This window comes from Sus scrofa, chromosome 5, assembly GCF_054392235.1.
Source record: "Sus scrofa isolate SSC_HxYL_T2T_F1_AM1 chromosome 5, Sscrofa_HxYL_maternal_Yorkshire_Landrace_v2.0, whole genome shotgun sequence".
NCBI lineage: Eukaryota > Metazoa > Chordata > Mammalia > Artiodactyla > Suidae > Sus > Sus scrofa.
The window spans coordinates 102,763,428-102,790,514 of NC_139387.1; the positions used below are offsets into that span (position 1 = coordinate 102,763,428).

Here is a 27,087-nt window from a genome sequence, read left to right on the forward strand (position 1 = left end):
ATCCTTGTAAAATACGTGTAAATAGGTTTTCTAAAATGTGCTCCTTCTTTGTCTTTACACAGACTATTCTTTTGCAGTATCTGTCTCATTCTCTCTCACACACACGCATGCACACACACACACGCGCGCGCACACACACACACACACACACACACACTATCTCACACTTGAGTGAGGACAGAAAATTGCAAATCCTTTTCACCGGTAGGACCTTTGAGATTGCGCTTCATGATATGCAGACGTTTTCTTTATCTGTCAACTCTCTGTGAGGAGGATATTATCCTCATTTTAATATAATAAAAAGATGTCTTGAGAGAGAAAGTGGTTTGACACAGGCATCTAGATGAATAAGTTATGAAGCTGGGATTTGAATCTTAGTTCATCTGGCTCCACAGGCCGTACCCATCTCCCTCTCTTTAGAGGGAAGGAAATAAGAAAAAATGGAGTGAGACCATTTTGAAAGAAAGTTTTGCTCTATAGGATAATTGATAAGTATTATTAAAAATTCAAAATTTTAAGTTCTAAATAGAGGATTCATTTTAAAATATATAGGAGACTAACATCCCAATATAGCTCTTTTTGTCCTAATTTTATCAGTGTTTCTTTTATGACTTCAGTTAGTTTTCCCATTCCAAATACACAGAAAGTGTTTAAAAGTGTACTTCAGAGAACGTGTAGAGGGAACCAGTAGTAAGGAGTCAGCTCGGATTCTTGTTTCCTCTTAAACTAAAAGACACAAGTTTCCTTCACTACATATTTCTCCTCCCACCGTCTCCAGGCCCAGCTCCCTAGCTTTCCAAAACTAACACCCTTGATTAAGGGGAAATCTGTGCCAAAGACTGCTCGGAACTTTTCCAACCACAAGATTCACAGGCTCTGGCTGCTTTTAATTCATTACCTCTTGCATATCCATCAGTGACTCAAGCCAAACACGGACCAGGCGAGGACTTTTTCTATTCTGCCAAAGCAACCTGTGAAAGAGGTAAACCAGTCCAATTCTGATAAATTATCTGTGAGCAAATTAGATATTTTTCTAGCAAGTGTCAACACAAACCAAGCAGAGATGACAGAATTCACAGACTGTGTCATCATTGGAATGCATCAGAAAGAACATTTTTGTAACCATGGTAAATGTACTAAACCATTTTTTCAGCATTATATTAAGCTTATGTTCAGATTTAATAAGAATAACTAGGTCACATCCCTAAACAGAAAGCAGTGTTATGATTTGGCAATTTCCCACTGAATTTCGTACAGTAGTCTTACTGAACTAGTTAAGTTGGTCCTCTAAAATTTATGTGAAGACCCAGATAGCTTCTAGGTACAATTTTAGGTGGATATATTTTGTAGTCAAGTGTAGACAACTTTTAAAATATAATTTTGTGTTATGTGGATAATGCTCAGAAAGAAACTGAATCTTTTCATGATTCATATTCTTGGATGTGTCCTTAATCATCTTTTAAAAATATCTATGGGTCTTGCTTGATTTAGATACAAAAGAATGAAGTAATCTAATGTGTAAAATACTGGACTAGGAGGTCTCATATATTTTAGCTATTTAGTTCTTAAAACAACTCTGGGAAATAATCATTATTCATAATTTGTAAAAGGTAAAACTGAGGTTTATAAAAGTATAAGGTCACAAATTAGCAAATGATACTATTCTGTTAGGTAGTTTGAGTTCTCTACCAGCTCATATATGACGCCCTACTAAAGATACTAATTTAAATGAGTGTTTATAAAACATACTTTTGAAAAAGTTTTACTTCCCCCTGTTAAGCTATATACTTAACATGATATCTTAAATTTAAGATGATATCTGAAATGAACGTACTTGTCACCTCATACCTGGAAGTAGTTATCTGAATATAGGTTAAAAACAAAAGTAAATGTGGTAAGTATTCTTTCACATCCATAACTTTTAGTAACATTAAGTTAATGTAATATTTTATAAATAGCCACTTAAGTGCAATAAATCCAAAAGTGCATATTAAAAATATTATTAAAATATTCTCTATGTCCTCTGAAATAGACTGCCCAAACTTCCTGCATTGCTAATTTTTTCCATTAGCTGCTTGGTCCCTGTGCTAAAAAAACCCTTTCACCATACTATAGTACTCATTTTGTTCAATTGCTGTATCTAATCAGTCATTAGGTTCTGCAAATTATATCCTATTAATATTTCCCAAATCTGTCTTGCATTCTCATGTTTGTAATAGATACTCAACAAAAATATTTTTTGTTAAATTATTAAATAAATATATATTTAAAATATATATTATATTTATTTTATATTTTGCTAAATATCATATATGTATTCCTCAAATAACACATAAAATATATATGCACTACTTATAAAGTACATATATATGAATGAAAAAAATGAATGAATGTACTTAATCCCCATGGCTTTGAGTTAAATTACAGAGGTTTTGCTGTGTCCATTATGATCATTAAGTTCGTTCTAAAATTTCCCAGGTAAGGAAAGAGAGAGGTGACTGACTAGTTTTGTAATCCACAGGAGGAGTATTTTCACTAACCATTTTAGAGACTCCTTTGCAACTCTTTCCACTAAATAGAAACATCTGTTTATACTACAGTCCTGTTGCCTTTCATAATAAAATGTATGGATTTTTATGTTAAAGTTTGTTGATAAAAATTAGCCACCAAATAATTATTTCTGTTTAAATTTACTTGATATAATAGATAACCCATTATATATATATATATTGATTCTTTTCTCCTCAATAGTTTTCTCTTATTTCACAGAATTGGTTGTCTTTGGAGTGTTACTTTATTACATAATAATGTGCTCATGAGACCTCATTATATACCCAACTCTGTTTTCAATCATTAAATTAGTGTTCTTATTAAGATAAAGTATGAAACTGCTTGAGTCGTTGCCTTAGTTAAATTGCTTCTTGAAATATTTAAAACCTTTAGAACAAAAACTGCAAATCTTTTGTGGTAATAAAGAATGATATTTTAGGTTAAGGAAAGCTAACCTAAAGCTAATTGGAATTAAATTGATAAATTTATTGAATTATTTTATATACAAACTGAATTGATATGAACATGATTTCTTTTCAAAAGGAGAAAAATATGAGAATAGCATAATTATAATCTTTTGACAATATAGCAAAGCACAGCTGTGAGGCAAATAACTTTTTAAGGAAATAAATCAAACACCTGTGTATTTTATTGTTTCCCATAACATATGCTTAGTTGCATGTATAAGAGTTTTTGAAAAAAAGCACTTTAGATGTTACTTTTACTTAAGTTGGACATGTTAAAGTGCAATGTTTTGGCCGAATGGAGTGAACCATGTATTGTAAATTAAATAATGTGTAGTTAATTTTATTCAAACATGAAGAACTCTGGATGAGTGTTATTATAATATGCTACGTTATATATATATACAAATAAGAGATTAAAAATCCTTTCCCTAAAGGATTTCAAAATCAAATTGTAAGGATATATGTGTGTGTGTGTGTGTGTGTGTGTGTGTGTGTGTACACACACACATACATATATGCCATTTCTTTTACAATTAATTAAAAGATATGAATAAAAAGTAGTATATTTATGACACAATAGAATTGCAAGGCTCACAGTGCCTGTAAATGACCAAATTGTCTATTTTTTCCCCTACTCAGTAATTGTGAAACTTTTAAGAAGTGGTTTAGTCGGTTGTCCTCTCTGTCACTTTGCTGGTGCTGCCATAACGAAGTGTAAAAGACTGAGTGGATTAGACAACAGAAATTGATTTTATCATTGTACCAGATGTTCTAAGCCCAGAATCAAAGTGTGAGCTGTGTTGGCTCTTTCTGAGGGGGGCGTAAGGGAAGGCTTACGTTCCACTTCTTCCTCTTTGCCTTGTAGAGGCTGTCTTGTCCCTGTGTGTCCACATCATCTTTCCTCTGTACATGCCTGTGTTCAAATTTCCTCTTCCTGTAAGGATTCCAGTCATACTGCATGAGCCCCCCTCCCATGACTTCATTTTAGCTTAACTATCTCTGTAATCCCCAAATATGGTCACGTTCTGAGACATTAGGTGTTAGAACGTCAGCATACGACTTTTGGATGGACAAAATTAAGCCCACAGAACTCTCCCCCCAAATGTCATGTCTTTCTCATGTGCAAAACACATTCACTCTAACCCAACACACTCCCAAGTCTTAACTTATTCTACTGCAAATCTGAGTCCAAAGTCTCTAAATCCACTCATCTATAGGTGAGACTTGAGGTATGATTCATCCTGAAAGAAAATTCATCTTAAGTTGTGATATTGTGAAACCAGATAAGGTCTTTGTTGTCAATATACAATGGTGAGAATTTCTGTTCTGGCTCAGTGGTAAGGGCTTGGGTTCAATCCCTGACCCCGCTCAGTGTTGCCGTGAGCTGTGGTGTAGGTTGCAGATATGGCTTGGATCCCATGTTGCTATGGCTGTGGCTGTTGTGTAGGCTGGCAGCTATAGGTCCGATTCAACCTTTAGCCCAGGAACTTCCATATGCCATTGGTGTATCCTTAAAAAGACTCTTCCAAAAAAAAAAAAAAAAATACGGTGATTAAATAGGCATAAGATAGATATTTTAACTTGGTGTGTATTATTGAATGCAAGTTGGTATGTCTATCTGTCAATACAAGTGTATGCTTAGATTGCAGAATACTTAAAATTGTGTGAAATTTATTGAAATTATCTATAGAATCAGATAATGTTTTTTTATTAATGATGTTTATTTTTCCATTACAGTTGGTTTACAGTGTTCTGTCAATTTTCTACTGTACAGCAAAGTGAACCAGCCACACACACACACACATCTATATATATATATATATACACATTCTTTTTCTCACATTATCCTCCATCATGCTCCATCACAAGTGGTTAGATATGGTTTCCAGTGCTATACAGCAGAATGTCTTTGCTTATCCGTTCCAAATGCAATAGTTTGCCTCTATTAACCCCAGATTCCCAGTCCATCCCACTCCCTCCCTCCTCCACTATTATTCATTATTTTGGTAATATTGAAAGCATGTAAATGGATACTAGTGAGAAAACAATTTCTGTTCTTTAATTCACAATTTACTTTGACATGTATTATATATATAAGCAACATATTAATTAAAATCCAGTAGAGCATATTAACATCAAATAAGCACTGCATTCAATCAGTATAGATTTAGATATGGTTGTGATTAAATTAAAAAAAAATAACACACTAGGAGTTCTTGTTGTGGCTCAGCATGTTAAGAACCTGATGTTGTCTCTGTGAGCATGCAGATTTGATCCCTGGCCCTGCTCAGTGGGTTAAGGATCCAGGCATTGCCACAAGCTCCAGTGTAGGTTCCAGTGTTGCTGTGGTCGTTGTGTAGGCTAGCAGCTCCAGCTCCAATTCGACCCCTAGCCTGGGAACTTCCATATGCCAGAGATAGGGCTGTAAAAAGACAATTAAAAAAAAAAGAAAGGAAAAAAATAAGTGTGCTATGTATGAATGCAACTCTGAAATGAGTCTACTGCAGTGTTATTATTCTACTTAGCTTCCCATAAACCTTGGTAAAGGCAAAAGTTAATTAAAATAATAGAATAGGTTCATAATTTTGTTTAGTAGCCAGAGAGATGGATCTCACTTTTGTTTTTTTTCTCCCTTGTCATTTATATACAAATTTATGTCTTGTATCACATTTACTGTTTTCCTCTTGATAATTTCTCTTTTGTCGTTTCACCAAAATCAAACATGAGCATGAGGATGTACTTCATTATGCTCTTTTTAAACCAGTGACAAAGACTGAAGATATGCTTATTTTGGTATATTTTGTCCCATTCTAGTCAAAGTATTATAAAATTGAATCAGGTGCATTTTGTAACAAAATATCCTGAAGAAGCACAAATTCTCTAGAGAGCAGAAACACATGTCCTAACTCAGTATCTGATTCATATTGAACACCTGCACACTAGAGTTTTTTCTGTTTGCTTTTCATTTGGAAATGAGAGAAAAGAGAACTGAGCATCATCAATGCGACTCTTACTCATCTGCTTTGAGCTTGCTACTGCTTCATGATTACGTGTTTTTCTACTTTGGAAATATTTTCATTGTTTATTTGTTAGTGTGTGTTAGATGGAGACTTTAAACATGCTAAAATATATTTAAATGTCAAAAGTACCTTATTAAAGTTCTCTGCTTTTGCCTAAAATATGTAATGAAAATATGCAAAGGGTTTTTCTTAACTTACTTAACTGGGAGGAAATGCTGAGTTCCATGGAACAAGGTCACCAACTGTCATAGCAAGGAAGAAATTTTCTCTTGTTGGTTTCAAAAGTGAGCTTCATGATGTGAATCATGCTACCAGGTTGTGAAGATGGCTTCTAGCTGCTGATGGTGACTTCTTCAACTAAAAGCCAGTTAGAAATTCCAGTCTTAATTTTGTCCAAACCTGAATGAGATAACAAGGTCTCTCGCCTCACAGGAGAGTGAAGCCCTAGCCATCACTGTGATTTCAGTCTGATGAGACCTGATTATGGGGCGTAGCGAGTCCATTGTGCTGGGCTGAATGACAGCTCTCCAGAGACAGCCACACGTTAACCCCTGGAACCTATGTATGCTATGGCCTTAAATGCAAAGAGGCTTTGCATGAGTGATTCAGTTAGGGCTCTTAAGAGGGAAGATTAGCCTGAATTATCCCAGGGCGCACTAAATGCCAAGGTTCTTAGGAGAGAGAGGAGAGAAAATCAAGAGGTAAGAAGAGTGTGAAAGTGGAGGCAGAGACCGAAGTGCTGTGCTTTGAAAATGGGGGAAGAGGCCACAAACCAAGGAATACAGGAGGCCAGGAGAAGCTGAAAAAGGCAAGGTAATGCATGGAGTCTCTCCTGGGAGCCTCCAAAAGGAAACAGCCGTGCTGACACCTGACGCATCAGCTTTAGTGCAGTGAAATTGATTTCAGATTTCCCGTCTCCAGAAACATAGTAAATATGAATGTGCATTGTTTTAAGCAACTAAATTTGTGTTAATTTATTGTAGCAGTCATAGGAAACTAATCCACTCATGCTGATTCTTTACCCGTGGAAACTGTGAAATAATAAACTTGGATTGTTTTAAATTTAAACGTTAGATTCATGATAATTGTATGTAGCAGTAGAAAACACAATGTCTCTAGATAATTGCAGTTATCCCAAAACTACATTTTGTCTCATACTCTTTCTATTCCCTCTCATATGATCCAAGCTAACTAATAGTCAAGCCAAAATAATCAAGCATCAGACCTCTAAAAACAATGTATTACTGCTCGGCTTGCACCGTTCACCAAGCAGAGCGTAGCCTATCCTTTTATTTTCTTTATTAAATGCTGTCATTCATTGAAGACTGTTTTAATTGGTTTAGACTGCTATAACAAATTACCATAGACTGGGTCAATTAAACAGTGAATGTTTATTTCTCAGTGTTCTGGAGGCTGGAGGTTCAGGATCAGCATGCCAGTGTGGTTGGCTTCTGGCGAAGGGTCTCTTCCTGGTTGATAGGGGGCTGTCCTCTGGCTATAGCCCCACATGGAGAAAAAAGAGAGAGCCAGAGTGTTTTTTTCTTGTAAGGGCATGGGCCTCATCATGGAGCTTCATCCTCATAACCTAATTACTTCCCAGTTAAGGTTCAACATATGAATTTCTAGGGGACACAAACATGTCCTTTAACAAGGACCAATTCTAAAATCCAACTTTCCTAGAACATTATGCCTACAACAGAACATTTTAACAGCCTTTATTTATTGAATACAATAAATTACATGTATATCAAGTGTACAGTTTTGATAGGGTGTCACATATTTATGTTTGTGAAAACATCACTAAAATTGAGATATTGAATATATCTATCACCCCCAAAAGTTGCCTCATACCCTTGTGTAATCCTTCTATGCAAATCCTCTTTGCATTGACCTTCCCCAGGTAGTCACTGATCTATTGTCAAGATAAATTTGCATGTTCCAGAATTTTATATAAGTGAAATTATATACTATACTCTTTTGTCTGTCTCTCTTCACTCCATGTAGTTATTTCCAAACTATCTGTGTTTTTCTATTGCAGTTCTTTCCCCTAAACTAAGTACTTTCAATAAACCCCAATTCCAGGAATTTGGGGGGCTCGCCTGGATCTCGTTTCCTTTGTTATGGCCTAGGGATACTCTCAGTAAGCTGGGACAGTGTAGGACTCACCATCTGGTTTCTCATTTCTCAGGGATCACGCTCCTTCCTTGCCTGATGTCATGAAAACTATGTGTCCTATATTTTGTGGAGGATTATTTTTTTCTTGGTTGTTTCAGGCAAGAAAATCCTTATTACTCCATACTGGATGGAAATGGAAGCCCCAGATAGATCTGAATTCTCACAGAATTTATGACCCTAATCACTCATTTTATGTTTGCCATTTGCTATTTTGAAAAGATGCTTACCCTTCCATCCACAAGCTAAGAAATATAAATAAGTTCTTATGCTTTATTCTAAATCTGTCACCAGTACAGGGTTCTGCTCAGATTTCTGTGCAGGAAAACTCAGACCATGGTATCAGAAACAAAAAGGCAGTGCAGGGAAAGTGAGCTCTTGTGGAGGTTTATGATGTAACCCTTAGAGTTAACAATTTTGTCTAATAAAATATCTATCTTGTATGATTCAACTTCTTTGTCCTTGACCCATTACATTTTTTGAATTCGAAAGTGATCGTAAATTTCTTAAATTCATTTGGATGGTAAGTGACAAAAATTCAAAACAGAGGACTCTAGTTCTGGATATTTCTGCATGTAAACATATTTACATATTGCTAAGTCTATCTGTGCCTCAGTTTCCTTATCTGTAAAGGGGAGAGATGATTAATAAATGAACCTGGCTCAAAAAGTGTTGCAAGGATTTGATGAGTTAAGAAAAAGGTAAAGTAAGAACAATTGTACCTAAGCATTGTGCTAAATAAAAGTTTAAAAAAAAAAACTTAGAAATGAAAATGAAAGAAGTATACTATCTTTGTTTTCTAAGAGTTTGTGACATGTCAAATTCCTTGATTCATCTTTATCCAAATGTGTGTCTGTAATAACCTATCAACCTGGTCTACCAAAACCTTCAGTAGTATATGATTGCAAAGTTGTATAGTAATCTGTTTTTGTGACACCAGTGTAAGAACCAAGGGAAACTTGGGGAGTTGAAATGCGGTTTGTTGAATTTCAGTAGAAACTCATGATGTAAGATCTCAATCAACAGCTCTGTCGCCTATCATAAGAAAAATATATGGTATCCCATAAAGTGTGTCACTATAAAATGTTCTCTGGGAAATTTTGAAAAGTAGTCTTTACAGGAAGGTATTTTCTCACTTTTCAGTTCTCCTGGGGATACTATATGTGATATCCTTTAGTTTCATAGTAACTGAATTTAGGAGGTTTTTAAAAGTACCAGACACGACCCATAGAGGACATAAGAATTTCAGCTGTTAAAATTGAGGTGAGGCTATGGTTTTAGCTGAATTGGAAACTGAATTACTACTTGCCGTTAGACAGAACAGTTATTTTTAGTGCTTTGGGGGTAAAGTCATTGGGAAGGCAGGAGTCGGGGTTATGTTTAATGGTAGGGAGCTGACTCTTTTGTAGCAGGTATACAGTTCCATTTGTGACTTATCCTTTACATTTTAAAGCAAAATGTGTACTCTCAGAAGAAAAATTATCCTGATATTAAAAACATTAAACTATATGCAGGTATCAAATCTGTAGGCAGCATTTTCAAATCATTCTAACAGCTTGAAGGAACAGGGAATTCCAGCGACAGACCTTGAGCAGAAGTAGATGGAGTCACTGCAGATTCAGATCCCTGCACTTATATACATGCATACCGTTGAAGTTAGAGGCACCTGTACAATAGATTTAGCCCCCTGGATTTCATTGCAATTATTTCTCTGAAAAATAAATTTCATCTTTAAGTTTCCTCTTCTCAGCATTACAGCATTTCCCCCTCACCTGAGGAAAATATGTATTGGTATGATGTAAAAACACATTTTAGAGTATTTTTGCACACATTTCATACAGATCTTTTGAGAACTCTTCTGATCATAACTTTTAGACAAATCAACCAACATCAATTTTAATGTAATTTAATTCAGCTTGGCAAAGACTTATTGGCATTACTTTATTACACCATTGAAGTGAAGCTAACACCCTGGTTCACTGGAAATCTAATTACTGCTTAGTTTTTAGAACAATTATCTTTCAGTGCTTTGATGGTAAGTCAATAGAAATGCCAGAAGTAAAGAGTTTTTATTGTAGCTGGATTTGAAGATATGTTGTAACAATGGGGTATAGCCAAATAATAATAATGCAATGAATTATAGGAAGCAGTTTTTGTTTTTGCTTCTAGTGTTTGATGTGAAGCATTTAGCTTTTTTAGTTTTAGTTTTTTTAAAAAAAATTCTTTCTATGAAAAACAGTGATATGATACTTAGTCTATATATGAGATATAGTGGCTGTTACAATCAAATGAAACAAAATACATGATGGTATTTAAAGGGGTATAGAATTCCAACCAAAGGGGGTAATTAGTATGGTTTCGAGCAAGGGGTTTATTTATTGCTATGAGATGAATTGCATCCTCTCCCAAATTCTTGTGCTGAAACTCTGTGTGGTAGTGTTTGGACATGGAACATTTGGGAGATAATTAGGTTTAGATGTGGTCCTGAGGTGGGCCCTCATTGTAGGATTAGTGCTCGTGCCAGAATTTCTAAGATGAGACCAGAGAGCTTGCTGTTCTCTCTCTGACTGCACATGCCAAGGAAAGGTCATTTGCACCATGGCACGAAGGCAGCCTTCTGCAAGGCAGGAAGAAGGCTCTCTCCAGGAACCTAATATGATCTTGGACTTCCTAGTTTCCAGAACTATGAGAAACAATTTTAATAAAGATTAATTTTTATTACCTAGACTTTGGTGATCAGCATGAGATAGTGTATTCAGAAGTCAAATTATAATGCTGTACGTATGATACTTATATAATGCTATAAACCAATTTAAAAAGGAAGAAATAATTTTAATAATAAAATGCCCAGTCTCTGGTACTTTGTTATACCATTAAGATTAGATTAAAAATAGACTTAAAAAACACTTTAAATAATACATCAGTCTTTAAATATTTGTAATCATTATGATTTAACAATTTATCTCAAAAGTAGTTCGTGAAGAGTAAATATATAAGTTTTGGGGTGAAAAAAAAAAAGTTCCACAAATCCTTGAAATCAGAAATGAGAGAGTGGGAGGGATTGGTATGCACTGGGAAAATAGCTGCAGACTATTGCCTTTGGAATGGATAAGCAATGGCATCCTGCTGTGTAGCACTGGGAACTATATCTAGTCACTTATGATGGAGCATGATAATGTGAGAAAAAGAATGTATACATGTATGTGTGACTGGGTCTCCTTGCCGTACAGTAGAAAATTGACAACACTGTAAACCAGCTATACTGGAAAAAATAAAAATCATTATTAAAAAAAAGAAATGGTATTTCTCATTTCGGTAAGACTATTTTATATTAGTAATTATATTGGTCAATGTTCTCCAGAGAACCAAAACCACTATGATAGATAGATAGGTAGGGATTTATTTTAAAGAATTGGCTCAAGTAGTTGTAGGGACTTGCAACACTGAATAAGTAGGGCAGGCCAGCTTACAGGAAGCTCAGGCGGTAGGTGATGTTGCAGCCTTGAGGGAAAACTACTTTGGGAAGCCCCAGTTTTCACTTTTAAGTCTTCAACTGGATGGATAGGGCCCATTCGCATTTCAAGGATAATCTTTAATTAAACCAACTTAAAGTCAACTGATTGTAAGTGTTAAACACATTTACAAAATACCTTCACAACAACATGTAGATTAGTATTTAATTAGATAACTCAGGGCTGTAGTCTAATCAAATTGAGTTATGTAAGGAACCTTCACAAGTAGTGTACACAAAGAGAGACACACCATGAGGGAAGGATTGTGCTGAAGTCTGAATGGATACATTAACATAGCTAAGGAAAAAACTTGCCATTGCTGTCAGACTGACATGGAAGCAAAGAAGGTGAGTCATGGAAGAGAAAATTGATGAAAAAGACCACTAATTTTAAAATCATTTTTATGAAAGTCTACCCTAAAATAGAAATGGATACATTAGGCTAACATAGTCTAATTCCATTAAATATGACATAATTTACCTGTCTCTCGTTCTAAGTGCTTACTTATGAATCATATGGTAATTTTGCTTTCTAAGTAGATTGCTTATAGGGAGAAAATATTTGTTTCTTCGGCTACAATCCAAACGAAAGATTTATTTTTCACAGGCCTTTAAAAAATCACCATTCTTACCATGAATATATTTTAAACAGTTTTATTGAAGTGTAATTGACATAAAATAAACTATACATATTCAGAGTCTACAGCTTGACAAGTGTCACCGTATGTATACACTCATGAAAGGAACATCACAATCAAGATAGTGAATATGTGTCTCACCCCCAAAAGTTTCCTCATCTCCCTTCTAATCTTTTCCTCCTATCTCTCCTCTCTCCTGGCAACCAATGTTTGCTGTCTCTCTAAAGATAAATTTGCCTCTTCTGGAGTTCTGTATAAATCATATTATACAGTATGTGCTATTTTAGTCTGTCTTCTTTTCCTCACCACAATTAATTTGTGATTGATCCATGTTATAGCATGTGATAAGAATCCCTTTCCTTTCATTTCTGAGTCATATTCCACTGTAAAGAAATACTATGATTTCTTTATCTGTTTGCTTATTGAGTCATCTTGGTCTTTTTCTGTTTGGGGCTATTGTAAATAGAGCTGTTATGAACATTAGTATACAAGTCTTTGTATACAAATATGCTTCTAGGTCACTTGAGTAAATGTAGAGGAATAGAATAGCTGAGTCATATAATAGGTGTAGATTTAACTTTTTAAAGAAATGTCAGATTTTGTTCCCAGGTTGTGCCGTTTTATGTGTCTACCAGCAGTATATGAGAGATCCAGTTGTTATGCATTCTTATCAATATTTGTATCTTAACTTGTTGAGGCTCCTATGACTGAATATTATAGAATGGGTGGCTTGTAAACAAGCCAAATTTATTTCTCACAGTTCTGGAGGCTGGGAAGTACAAAATGAAAATATCGTCAGATTCCGTGTCTGGTGAGGGTCCCCTTTCTGGGTCATAGACGGGTTACATGGCATAAATGGCAAGAGAGTTCTCCGAGGTCACAAGGTCTAAACCAATTCAGGGGCCTCTGTTCCTATAACCTAATCAACTCTCAAAGGATCCGCTTCCTAATACCATCACACTGGAAGGTAGGATTTTAACATATGTGCTGCAGGGAGGGGGGACAAAAACATTCTATAGCACCTTGGTATGGCCAATCTTTATAAATCCTGGACACTCTAATTGCTGTATGCTGCTGTCTCACTGTCTTTTAACTTGTATTTCCCTAGACTAATAATATCAAGCAACTTCTCATGGGCTTATTTATTATCCGTATATCTTTTTGGTAAGGTATCGATTCAAACATGTTATCTGCCTTTTAATTTGGTTGTTTCCTAGTCAGTGAATTTTGTGAATTGTTTATATAATCTCTATACAAGCACTTCATCAGACATATGCTTTGCAAATCCTGTCTCTCATTTTTTTACTTTCATTCTCTTAACAATGTCTTTTGTAAGGTAAGATATAAACTTTAATGTTGATGAAATATAGTTTATCAATTTGTTCTGTATGACTTGTGCTTTTATTTTGCATCTAATAAATATTTGCCTAACCTCATGTTCTACTTATTTTCTCCCATATTTTCTGCTAGAAATTTTGTTGCTTTAGTTTTTACATTTAGGTCTGTGATACATTTTGAGTCAATTTTTGTGTATAATGAGAATTATGAAATGAATTTTATTTTTTCATATGGGTAGGCAACCGTTCCAGCAAAATTCATTGAAAAGGTTATACTTTTCTAATGAAAAATCACTTGTCTAAATAGGTGTGTGTCAGTTTCTAGACTTTACTCTTTCTCTTGTTCTATTGGTCTATCCTAACTGGTCTTGACTGCTGAAAAAAGAAAAAGTTTAAATAGATATAGAGGTATACTATGTTAATAGTGTTTGAAGAGTCAATATTGTTAAAATGTCAATTCCCATGAAATCATTCTACCAGTCCATGAAGTCCCAACCAAAACTCTAGCAAGGGTATTTGTATAACTGGACATGCCAATTCTAGACCCAATATGAAAATTCCAAAGACTTAAATAACCAAAGCAAATTTTTCAAATGAAAAAAAAAAAATGAGAACAGGAATTATCTGATTTCAGGAGTTCCTGTTGTGGCACAGTAGAAACGAATCTGTCTAGTTTCCATGAGGATGCAGTTTCCATCCCTGGCCTTGCTCAGTGGGTTGGGGATCGAGCGTTGCCTCAAGCTGTGATTTAGGTCACAGATTCGACTTGGATCCTATGTTCTGTGGCTGTGGCATAGGCCAGCAGCTGTAGCTCCAATTCTATCCCTAGCATGCGGCCCTTAACAAAAAAAAAAAAAAAAAAAAAAAAGAATTATCTGATTTTAAGAATAAGAACTAGACTCAACATTTTTTAAATTCAGCATAAATCTCATCTTGCCCAGACAAGTTACATGGCCAACAGGGCTTTCCAGATAGTACCTCTTTATAGAGCCTTCCCATAGCAAATATACGCACACTTTTATTCAGTGATCCTTCTAACTTAATAACCTCATTTAATTTTATAATTTTTCATTATTATATTTATTATACTTTTATAAAGATCTTTCCCTCTGTCTGTGCCATAAGTTATGTGAAAATACAAATTATACTTAGCCTGAAAATCTTAACACATATAATTGAATACATGGTTTCCATAATTTAATTTCTGGAGCAAAAATGGATCCTAAGGAAATTTTGAGATTTTTGAAGCCTCATTTTGCACTATAATCATCTGCTTCCTCTTTTTAATTACACTATCCACCTTTTGGCAACCCACATCATAAGAACTGATAGATATGTGGGGTTTTTTTTTTTTTTCTTTCTTTGGACTTGAATTTGCCCATTGACATGACATGATTTACCTCACATTATTAATAAATTAAGCAATGTGTCTGGATTTTCCCGAGACATCAAATTCTACAGTCCAGATTCCTATAAGGAAGTTCATGGAAAACAGTGTTTATCTTAAGGCTATTAACTGGGTTAATAGAAATAAAACCTCAGAAAATAAAAATAAAGCATTTTGGAATTCAGAACTATCTGCCTTGAGATGCTCAAAACGTCTGCAGCTGAGGGTGGGGGTGGGATTTTGGAAGTGGACTGGAAAAGCTGACTTCCAGCTATTCTTAGAATGCTTTGATTTTTGTTCTAGTTTTATACCTCCTTATTATATTAAATTCTCTCAAAGTAACCTCTGCACATTTGACTGGTTAATATATTTTTTTTAAGTATGGAAATGTCCTAACCAGTTGATAGCCGCAACAGATTTTACAAAGAGTGAATTCCAAAGAAATTGCTATAACCATGTGGCTTATAGGTTATATGGGTCTGGGGATTAATAAGATAACCAAACGGGCACAGTGATCCTCTACTTCTCAACTATCTCACACCCAAATGCTTTAGGGAGCAGCCAAAAAATGTAAAAGGTAAATTAAATTTAGTTTAACACAGTTGGCAGCAGTGTACAGAGAACTGAGCTCTTGTCTTGTGACATTCAAATTTGCTTTGAAGAACTGCACAATAGAAACACAAATATGTCTTTGGGCTGAATCAGCCTCCTTGTATTGGTACAGGTAATTAGTATTTATACCTTTTTTCAACTGAGGTGTTACTTTCTTTGGAAATATGAGGCTCTACTTTAGCTCTTATACAAGGATTGACTGCCGTAAGTTATGTGAAAATACAAATTATACTTAGCCTGAAAATCTTAGCACATATAATTGAATACATGGTTTACACATATAATTGAATACGTTTGTATAGAGTTACTAGAACCCTACTTAAACCAAATTATTATTCCTGTCTCTCAATAGACCCTTCTCAAAGAGGCTCCTTCCCATTTATCACGTTTTTACAATATATGCTTCATGTCACTTTATTCACATGGAAACCAAGGTGATAAAGTCAACAATCCAACAAATTTGTTGATTCCTACTACACTCAGACTGTAAGCTAGGTATTCTGTGGGGTTCAAGATGACCAAAATTTTTCTTATAATTGAATTGAATAAGCCTTGCTAATCGATATTAAACCTAGATAAATTTATATCATCAGTGTCTCTTAACATACATATGATACAGAGGTACTGACTTCATTTTGAGTCTCTGCTCCAGCTAATGGGACTCTCATTACTGTAGGAAAATCTTTCCTCAAACTGATAGATGTCTTTAGGTTTTGTGTTCTGAGAGTTATGAGCTTTGAGTTTCACACTGTAACTTCTGAAAGTGACATGACATTTTTTGCCATGCAACAGTTTCCCTAGCCTACTTAACCAAGAAGTTTGATAGAGAAGCCATGTGTGTTTTGCATTATTTAGTTGACCTAAAAAGATTTTAGAATATCACTTTTTTAAAATCAGGAAATACTTTTGAAATCTGATACTTGGATTATTTATCCATTCATTCTTTTCGTCATCAATTTCAGGAACTTGGAGGATAATGGTTTGCATTTTAAAAAGTAAAACTGGAGTTCCCTTTGTGGCACAATGGGATCAGCAGCATCTCTGGAACAGTGGGATGGACGCTTGATCCCTGGCCCAGCACAGTGTGTTAAGGATCTAATGTTGCTGCAGCTGTGGCATAGGTTGCAGCTGCCACTGCTGGAATCTGATCCCTGACTCAGGAACTCCATAAGCTGTGAGGCAGACAAAAAAAGAAAAAAAAAAAAAAGAAGAAAAAAGAAAAATAACATCAGAGGAAAGTTAGTACTTTGCATTCAATGAGAGCTACATTTCTTTATTAAAAGGATTGAATGAACATAGAGTTTTCTCATTAGAAATTTTACCAAAGTGAAAGTAAGTACATATGTTATACACACTAATATAATAAAAAATAAAATTAACAGGACACAAGACTGATAGTTAAGGTACTTAGGAGTTTGTATGTTATCTTAGGTTACTTCTATGTAATATTAAAAACTGAATAAAATATAAAATGGGAAAGCCTATTATTTAGAAAAATGGAAAATAAAGAGAGAAATATCTAAATATTGAGAAAAACTTCCATTCAAAAGAATCTAAAATTAATACAACAGTGTAAGTTAAGTAGACTCAGAAAAAAACCAAACAAAAAACAAAAAACCCACACACAAACATATCTCATTGCTTGGAAGTTCCCTTGAGGCGCAGCAGGCACAGCATTGGGCAGCTGTGGTGCTGGTGCTAGCAGCAGCTGCGTCATGCATTCAGTCCCTGGCCAGGGAAATTCCACATGATGTGGGTGTGGCCAAAAAAGAAAGTATCTGATTGTTTTTAGTATTACTCTAAACATGTTTGTTGGAGTTCCTGTCATGATGCAGCGGAAACAAATCCGACTAGGAACCATGAGGTTGTAGGTTCGATCCCTGGCCTTGCTCAGTGGGTTAAGGATCTGGCGTGGCTGTGAGCTGCATTGTAGGTTGCAGATGCGGCTTGGATCTGGCGTTGCTGCAGCTGTGGTGTAGGTCGGTGGCTACAGCTCTGATTAGACCCCTAGCCTGGGAACTTCCATATGCCGCATTGTGGCCCTAAAAAGACAATAATAATAAAATAAACATGTTTGTTTGTAGCTACTTTTGATGACTTGCTTATCTAAATTGAGGGAAGAGATTTGAGGCAGGTTTACTATGTGTAAACCAGATAGAATAAGTTCTACAATGAGTGAGTAGAAGGAAAAGGAAACAAAAAGTGCCAGTTACTTTTTCAAGAAAATTTGGTGTAATCGAAGAAGATTGAAGGAGGGAGTTCCCGTTGTGGCTCAGTGGGTTATGACCCTGACTCGTATCCGTGAGATGCGGGGTCGATTCCTGGCCTCACTTAGTGGGTTAAGGATCTCGCATTACCGTGAGCTGCCGTGTAGGTCGCAGACATGGCTCAGATCTGGTGTTACTATGGTTGTAGCACAGGCCAGCAGCCGCAGCTCGGATTTGACCCCTAGCTTGGGAACTTCCATATGCAGAAGTGTGGCCCTAAAAAGCAAAAAAGGATTGAAGGAAATACATATTCCTTCAACTTAAAATTTATAATAAAACACTTCAAAACTTTAAATTATTAATAAACTAATATGGACAACTAATAGCTTGATTTGGCTGAATTTTCTAATTGATAGCTTTAAAATTTTTAATTTCCTCTCTTTCTTGATCATTTTGTAAAATATGGGTTTGCAAATGTTAAAAGTAAGTATTCTAAGCCTAGCAACATATTGAAATTCACATCTCGCACCCCTTTAAGTCTCTGTAGCTATTCAGTGGATTATTGCTCTTCCTTTTGATATTCTTTGGTTTACATGAGGTAATGCAAATGTTTTTCTGACCCTGTTGATTCCTTTCCCATTTTGACTTCCATTCTGTTCTCAGAACTCCTATGTTGTCTTTCTTTTTCTTTCCATCTCTTCTTTCTACTCCTCAGTACCCTCATTCAGTCATAGCCTTATCTAGTATCTTCACTCATATATATGATTCCCCAATGTTAAAGTCAATTACCCTTGAGGAGGTTGGTACATTAGGAACATGAACCAGAGTCCCCAGTAATTCAGCTCTCACTGAAGAATATAGACCTGAAAATAGAATGTTAAATTCTTGGCTCTTTGTCATTCTTCTGATTTCCACAGCGATAAATTTTTGATATTATCCCCGGAGGCCAAAGCCCCCATTTAAGGCAATTCTACAACTAGAAGTGTTTATAGCATTTCGAACTGCCTGTATTATCTGAAAGGGAGCCGAGGGCAGTGTCTAGATGAGTGTGCCTCGTAGTCATCCATTTAGTATTACTATTTAGCATATTAATAAAAGTTCATCATTCCCTTATAGCCTACAGAATGCATGAGTAAAGGAATTTTGTATATATTTATATCCCCTTAACCAAAATCCAGTGTTAAATTGGTAAATGAAATAGCAGTGAGTAATAAAGGGTGTGGGTCCTGTTTGTTGTTAAATCTACACAAGCATTGATGCTAATCAAATTAAAAACCTTGACCTTAAATACAATGGGAAATTTATGTGTTATGAAGTTTATTATTAAAGATTTCAGAATTCCCAATTCCTTGTGTGGATGGGAGTTTTTCTTCTGGATTTGTCACAATGTTTTGTGCCATAACTTCCCTATGTAAGTGACCCAGGTCTATGATCTTTCAAATTGAACATATCAGCCATTCATTACCAGCTCTATTATAATTTCCTTTCCAGCTGCCTCAGAAAATAGAAGACTGCTGGTAGCTTTTAATTTCACTTTAGACATCAAAAGGCATATCTACACGATTAAAATGCCAGCTATCTGTATAACTGTTGTCAATTATATTAATTAAGAGAAAATTGTAGCAAAATTTGCTCTGAGGAAAAAAATAGTATTGCCTTAAAATCTTTCTAACACACAGCTATTCACAAGGTATTGTGTTTCTTATAGTATAGTCATGTTTTGTTCAATTTTAAAGGAAAAATGTTAGAAGACTTGGAAAAAATGTAGTCTTGAGGAGAAATAATTTTGAAATTGGTACCTGTGAACATTATGAGTAGCTACTTTGAAGTGAATGAAAACAACCTCCACACAAGTACAGGCTGATTAAATAGTTGAATTGACTAATTGTTTTTAAATATATGCCTAGTTGGACAGTCATTTAAATTCCCTAACAAGCTCCATAGTTCAGAAAGTTCTTAAGCCATTAGGGAAAATGAACCTTATGGCTCAACAGTGTTTCTACTAACATGTAGAAATTATAGTTTGATTTTAATATAATCATAGCCGTAAATCAGTATTTAAAGAGATTTTACATACGTTACCTCATTTAATCCTCACTGAAATCCTGCAGGGTAGGGAACATCAGAGGAGGATGTGGAATTGGAGCAGCTTGTCCGTGATCACACAAGTGGCATTGGAGTACAGATTCAGAACGGGTCATCTAGTTCAAAGTTTAGTGTTACCTTCTTCAGTTATGTTTAAGCACCCTGTATGTGCCAGTACTTGGTAAGTACATCATAGGTTGGAAATAGAAGGCACAGTTCTGAATAGGTCAATTTTTTGTTGTTTGTTTTTGTTTTCAAGTAGCTTTGAATGTAGAAGGTGAGACAAGTAATTAGGTCATGTGATATCTTTAAAGTATTATATCCAGGGTAAGTATAAGATTTTTTTGTTTTGTTTCCAGCTGCATCCACAGCATATGGAAGTTCCTCAGGCCAGGGATGGAATCTGAGCAGAGCTGTGAGTTACGCCACAGTTGCAGCAATGCTGGATCTTTAACCCACTGCCTTGGCTGGGGACTGAACCCACACAGACACAGGGACAATGCCGTATCCTTAACCTGCTTCACCACAACAGGAACTCCTAAGTATAAGGTGTTTTGATCGAACCTAGAAAGGATATGTCATCTGTATTTTATAGGAGTCACGGAGAAGGAGATATCTAAAGTGATATTTGTTGGCCCCCCCGTAACTGGACCGATGGCGATATTAGACAGTTCCAGAAGAGTAAGGAGCATGTAAACGTACCTGAGGTAAGAGAAATTGTTGTTTACCAAGTGAACTGTGAATGAGTCACTGTAGACAGAAGTTTAGTACTTCTATGAGAAGTAGTCTAAACTGAAGAGGTCTCCCAGCCTTCTCATGGACATTTGGAAACCTCTGGAAATATTTCTGTCAGTCAGAATGACTGAGGAGTAGCAGTTCCGAGAGCTGATGGGTGTGGAGCCAAGTTTCATTACAGAGCAGTCAGTACAGTAGGCACCTTCCTCACCTTAACGTCATGAGTGTGGTCTCCTGAGAAACACCGAAGAGAGATCATCAATGCCCTCTATGATATGCTGAGGGGTGTGGGCTCTCTTCTGAGGCACTGTTCTGGCCCATTAAAAGATTTTAAGCAAAGGGTGAACATGGTTAAGATTTCTTTCTCAAGAAGGTCCCTCTGGTTCTCTTGTGGAAAGTGAGTGATAAGATACACAGGTAGACGCTAACACCTTAAGTGCTTGCTTTACCTGGGACTAGGCAAGCCGGAGAGCAAGAAAAATCTGGCCGGCACTGAGAGGATTTTACTGCCTTGACTCTTCCCACTGACAAATGTAAATGTCAGCTTCCCTTAAGTGAATGAGAAGGAAGGAAGTGGACTACAAGTAACCCCAGTAGTCGTCCCTACAGAAGGCTAGAGGAAAAGTCCATTCACAGAACAGTGGCACTTTCTTCCCCAGGAATAGACAATTCTGCAGTTCCACCTCATTCTTAAAATACATGAACAAATAAAAGGTATCTCAATCTTTGTTAACTTTAGCTTCCTAAAGTTGGATTTCTGTTTCTGTAGCTGAAGGAAGTCCCCACTGATTCACACAGTGGACAGTTAATCGTGGCATTTCTTGATTCTGAAACATTATTAGAGACAATGGCTCTCCATATGCAAAAATTCTCAACAAAATTTAAACCAACCGAATCCAACAACATATAAAAAGGATCATACACCAATGACCGGGCAGGATTCATCCAAGGTTCGCAAGGGAGGTTCAACATATGCAAATCAATCAACATCATACACCACATTAACAAAAGAAAACTCAAAAACCACATGATCATCTCAATAGATGCAGAGAAAGCATTTGACAAAGTCCAACATCCATTCATGATCAAAACTCTTACCAAAGTGGGTAGAGAGGGAACATACCTTAACTTAATCACTGCCATTTATGACAAACCCACAGCAAATAAAATGCTCAATGGAGAAAAGCTGAAAGCCTTCCCACTAAAATCTGGAACGAGACAGGGATGTCCACTCTCAGCACTGTTACTCATCATAGTACTGGAAGTCCCAGCCACAGCAATCAGACAAACAAAGGAAATAGAAGGCATCCAAACAGGAAGAGAAGAGGTAAAACTGTCACTATGTTCAGATGACATGATACTATATATATAGAAAACTCTTAAGAACCCCACCCAAAAACTACTTGAACTGATCAACAAATTCGGCAAAGTAGCAGGATATAAGGTTAACAGTCAGAAATCAGTTGCATTTCTGTATACTAAAAATGAAATATTAGAAAAGGAATATATTTTTGTATTTTTATGAAAAAAAGATGCTTTTATGGAGCCAAATTTATTAATTAATGTACCTGTTTGTGCAGGCATCCATCCTTCCATCCATCCATCCATTCACCATCATTCCAAAAATACTTGTTTCAGGCATTGGTTAGGTACTGGAGAGAAACAAATGCTATCCAAACTTTGGTCTTATAGGCAGATATCTCAGGAATGTTTCTCCATATTTCCAAAGATAACTGTATAAATTTGTTTTTCATACGTCCTTTGAAACGTATCCACACTGTAAATACCCATGCCTACGCCTACTATATAGTGAAGTTTGGACTCCAAAATCAGAAGTAGAAATGCAAAACATCAATTACATTCAGAGAAAAATGTGACTATCTTCTGAAGGTGGTACTTCATGTATACCGAAAATCTCTTTAATTCATCAAAATACTTTGGTTCCATAGAAAAAGGAAATTTCTTCGTTCTCCAGATATAAACTGCTTCATTTATGTGACCATTTGAATATGAATATGTTATATATGCCTTTCGTTGTACAATGTAGTTATTCTGGATCTTCCATGCCATTTTAAAAGATGGAATGTCTTCAGTAGGTGGTGAAGAGCCTGTTAAAACACATTTTTATTTTTATACAGGTGTAACACAGGTGGTACGCCCTTTCCTCTCTGCCCCATAGGGTGTAGCTCTAACTACCCTCTAGGGAAGAGAAGGTTGGGTGAACAGCCTTACTGTTTCTTCAGCTCAGTAATTACCTGCAGGCACATTCTCTTCACTGCCCAGGAGTTCCTAAAGGAAGTGCCTAAGAATGTGCTTGCATCACTGTTCTCCTATGAGTTCCTTCAGCCCCTTCTCCAAACCTTATATACAGTTAAGGCTGATTGTTTCATCTTTTTTTTTTTTTAATTGAAGGATTCATGTTACTGTTGTAAAATTATACATATTCTGGTGAAGGGGACCTTAAATGTGGTGGCCTGACTTAGCTACTTTGTTCTTAAAGATACATGCAGAACAGAGTTTTTACACTTAGAATCTACCAAGATACATTATCATCCATACTTACAGAATAATAACTGGCTTTGTCATGCTCACAAAGTCCTAGATTTCATAATAAAGCTACCTCAAAATAGTCAAAAATATATGATGAGATGTCTAAATCATTTCTGATTTCCATCTCATTTTAAGATGCTGTAACAGGTGGTGGGTAGTTCACCAGCATTGGTTACTTCAGTCCATTGCTGTGAGAGACAGAATTACTTTTGGGCTTTAAATACATCCAAATGTCTTTGGAATCTGGATAGGATGAAGGAGAGGGTGAGACTTAGAAAGATTCTCTTGTTTCTGTCTTGAAACGTTGGATGGATGTGTTAGGGAGCCTCAGTGTCTCCAGGTCTAGCTTTCACCCTCACCACCCAACTCTAGCACCAGAAGACCAACCTTTAATAACTTCATTAATAGCCTTTTCTTGTCTTCTGGTTTCCTATGGAGTCTGGTAGTGGAAGCTATCATGGGAAAGGTATGTCAGGGGGAAGGTGAAGCAGAGGTACTTAGTTGTGCTGGTCTCCCTGCCTAGTCATTGGTCAGCCTTTGCTGAGTTCCTGTACAGAAGGCCACAGTTCCTACTGAGCAAGACTTTCATGTACAGAGAGGATCCACCTCAGTCCTCTCCGTTTCCTAAGTTCTCCATCCCCCTGTCTCTTTCAAGGGATGTTGACGACTCCCTGTATTTGCTCAACTCAGGGTGCTCCAAGACGCCTTGTTGACCTTCCTTGAACCTGCCCTCATGTTTAAAAGTATCCACATTAAAGTCACCGAGACTACCACGTTTGGCTGTGCCATTGTTTCCTGTTAGGATCCTGCTTAAGCTACTTGATAGAGTAGAAAAATAAAAGAGGACCACTCTTAGCTGGAGACAGCAGAGGTGGGTTCCTTTTAGACCTGCCAAATTTTATGTGTCTGATAAGTATTTCTATAGAGATGGAAGTGGGAAATCCTTGAGATGGATTTTTGATTCGGAGAGCTAATGAACTCATGAGCCTGGAAGAATCTGAGCCATTGAACAATCCATAAAATTAAGGAAATGTATTATTTATTTTCTTTGTGCTTCTATGCTTGTGACCCTTTTTGAAAATTCTGTAAAGCTAATTATAAAAGTAGGAACTTAAAAGACCCATAAATCCATCAAAGCCAAAAAACTGAGGTAAAAGCTAGAATATCTTATTTTGTGCAAAAACTACCATTTACATCAAATGTGTAAAAGTCTCTTCAAGGGAAAGCTTATCTTCCCCTAAGACATATTAACTCTTCAAATATAGAACACATACACACCATAACTTATTAAATCACTGAAAACTGTGTTACATTTTAGGCAGTATATAATGCAGGCAGAATAATACATTTTCATTGTATATAACACGTTTCTAGTATTAAACATTTAAAAACTTTAAAAATGGTGATTTCTCTATTTATTAGTGAAGGTATACTTGTATTAACTCTTTAGTAGTCATGATATCTAAATGCAAACCAGAGAGTGAGCTGAAAATGACATCTAAATGAAACACACATGTATGTATGTTTGTATATGTATGTATTTGGTATCATTGAGTTTTTCCTTAGGTGATTATCTGTAGGTAAAATGGTGAAATGGTATACCCTTCAATCCTTGAGATATTCTTAAAATATCTTCAAATATTTATAGCTTTGATTTTGAGAATAACTCATCATCTATGCACATTATTTAGTAAAGATGGAAGATTTAAGATATGCTATTTTTATTAATAATGTCCTAAAGTGGTTACTATTTTTCTGTCTTATTTTTACAGTGGCATAGGAGGCTCTGAATAAGTGTTCATTTTCCATGCTAGGGAGTATTAATCATTTTTCTGCTGGAATAATGTTTTATAACAAACAACTCCCCAAGGCAGTGATTATTTAGACCTCAGTGGACTGCAGGTCAGCTAATCTCACGTGGGATATACTGTGCTAAACTGGAGCACAGGCTTCTGGTCCACGTGTTTTCATTCTGGTATTCTGGCTGAAGCAACAGAGGATAATTATGGCATGATATTTTCAAGGAACAAGATGGAAGCATAAATGCATAATGCTGCTTTGTTAAGGTGTCCATAATGACAGTTTGTCACTTTTCTATTGGTTAAATCATGTCACATGGCTGTGCCTAACATGAATTATTTATGGAAGTTGTTAACGTGAAACAAATAGATTTTCAAATTTCTCCAGCAAATGGGTTTATGTGGTATTTGCAGAGAATTGCAATTCAGGGTCTGCAACCATGAAAAGCCACATGCCAGTCCTGTACATGGTAAGGGAAGGAGAACTCATTTAGAAAGGGGAAAAGGAAGTTGGGAGGATTAAGGCAGAGTCCATGGCTTTTCATGGACTCAGTCCTTGCCACAAAAAGAGTCTTCCTGCAGGGCCCTGCTGTTGTTGTAGGGTGTGAGCACGCCCCCTTCTTGGTCTCCTGACTTTAAGGTTTCTGTTATAATTTATTTATTTTTATTTATTTATTTGTCTTTATAAAGTACACTGTAAATGCTAAACCTTGGCAGTCAGTTGGGGAAAGGAAGAATTTATGGACAAATAATACAATCTGCCAATAAGGTTTGCAAAAAGGTATGTGTTCTCAGTCTTAGCTAATCAGCATTTAATATGCTTTTCTAGACTTCTGAAAATTTATACAAGGGAATATACAATTTTGAGGTAAATAATATGTGAATTCTTAATAATCTTAAGCCTCGAAGGATACCCAAGGACACACAGAGATAAGAGTAAATTCAGGATAAGTACATGGAATGAATAAAGAGAGGAATGGATTAACTGTACTGATTAATTAACATAAATAAATGGTAAACCATAGAAAAGATAAATATTCAAAGATGTGAACATTTCATTAAAATTGACTACAGGAAACATTTTTGGAAGCTATCATACTGGTTTACCTTTAAACATACAGTTGAATAACTATGAAAGGATAAATCAATCCTGTTGTTCATGATTGGCTCTCTATTTAGTAGTCTGATTTTTTTGGAAAGTAGAATCTTAGGATTGGAAGAGCCCGTATTTGACGTGAGAACCTCGGGCAGTTGTGCACAACAAAAGCAAGATGAATCACTGTGTATAAGCAAAGTCGTTCTCTGAGAGTTAAGCTTCTGAAATCTTCAGAGATATTTTCTGCCTGGATTCAGGGACTATTCCTGGGTGGTCATTTTGTATTCTGAGTTAAAAGTAAGTTTGATTTTACCTCTTGCCAATTATATAACACAATGTTCAAACATTGTTTACCCTTTAGGAATTTTAAATGGCACCAAATAAAGCACACTGGTTTACCAGTTTTCACTTGATATTTCTAAGACATCACACTAGAAGAAGAAGGTAAACTTGACATTTAATCCTTAGGAGACTCATTTTTTAAAAAATCTATTCAATGTTTATTTTCTTTAGTGACGGTTGTGCAAATAGGAAGCAAATTATTGCGTGCAGTGTATATTTAATCAAAGGAATGTTTCATAACTTTAAAAGACAAAAGAAGATCATACATTTTTATAAAAATTTCTTCTATGATAATATAAAACAACCTAAAATAAAATCAAATGCTAAAATATGAAGCCATTTTAAAAATCATTTATATCAGATGGTTTTGGAAAGCAGTAATCTTGGCCAAGAAACTGTGTGAATCCAAGTGACAGATTCCAAGCATATGTGTCAAAGCACTTGTCTGACTTAATGTAATGAAGAATAGAATCAAACCGTATTTATTTTCCAAGGAAAACTGCTTTGTGGAAGACCATCAAGACACTGAGATTTTTCCAAAACCTTCTAAAACCTAAGAAGCCTGATGTATAAATATTA

At 35.8% G+C, this 27,087-nt stretch overlaps 1 protein-coding gene across 13 annotated transcripts in view; it reads left to right on the plus strand.

Moving 5' to 3' along the window:
* MGAT4C (MGAT4 family member C) overlaps positions 1-27,087 on the plus strand; it is a 731,126-nt gene that overhangs the window by 61,859 nt on the left and 642,180 nt on the right. For 6 of the 13 annotated variants that reach the window (XM_085024832.1, XM_085024824.1, XM_085024827.1 and 3 more), the window contains exon 2: positions 20,582-20,693. The gene's annotated coding sequence lies outside the window, so the exon portion shown is untranslated. 13 annotated transcript variants of the gene reach the window in all.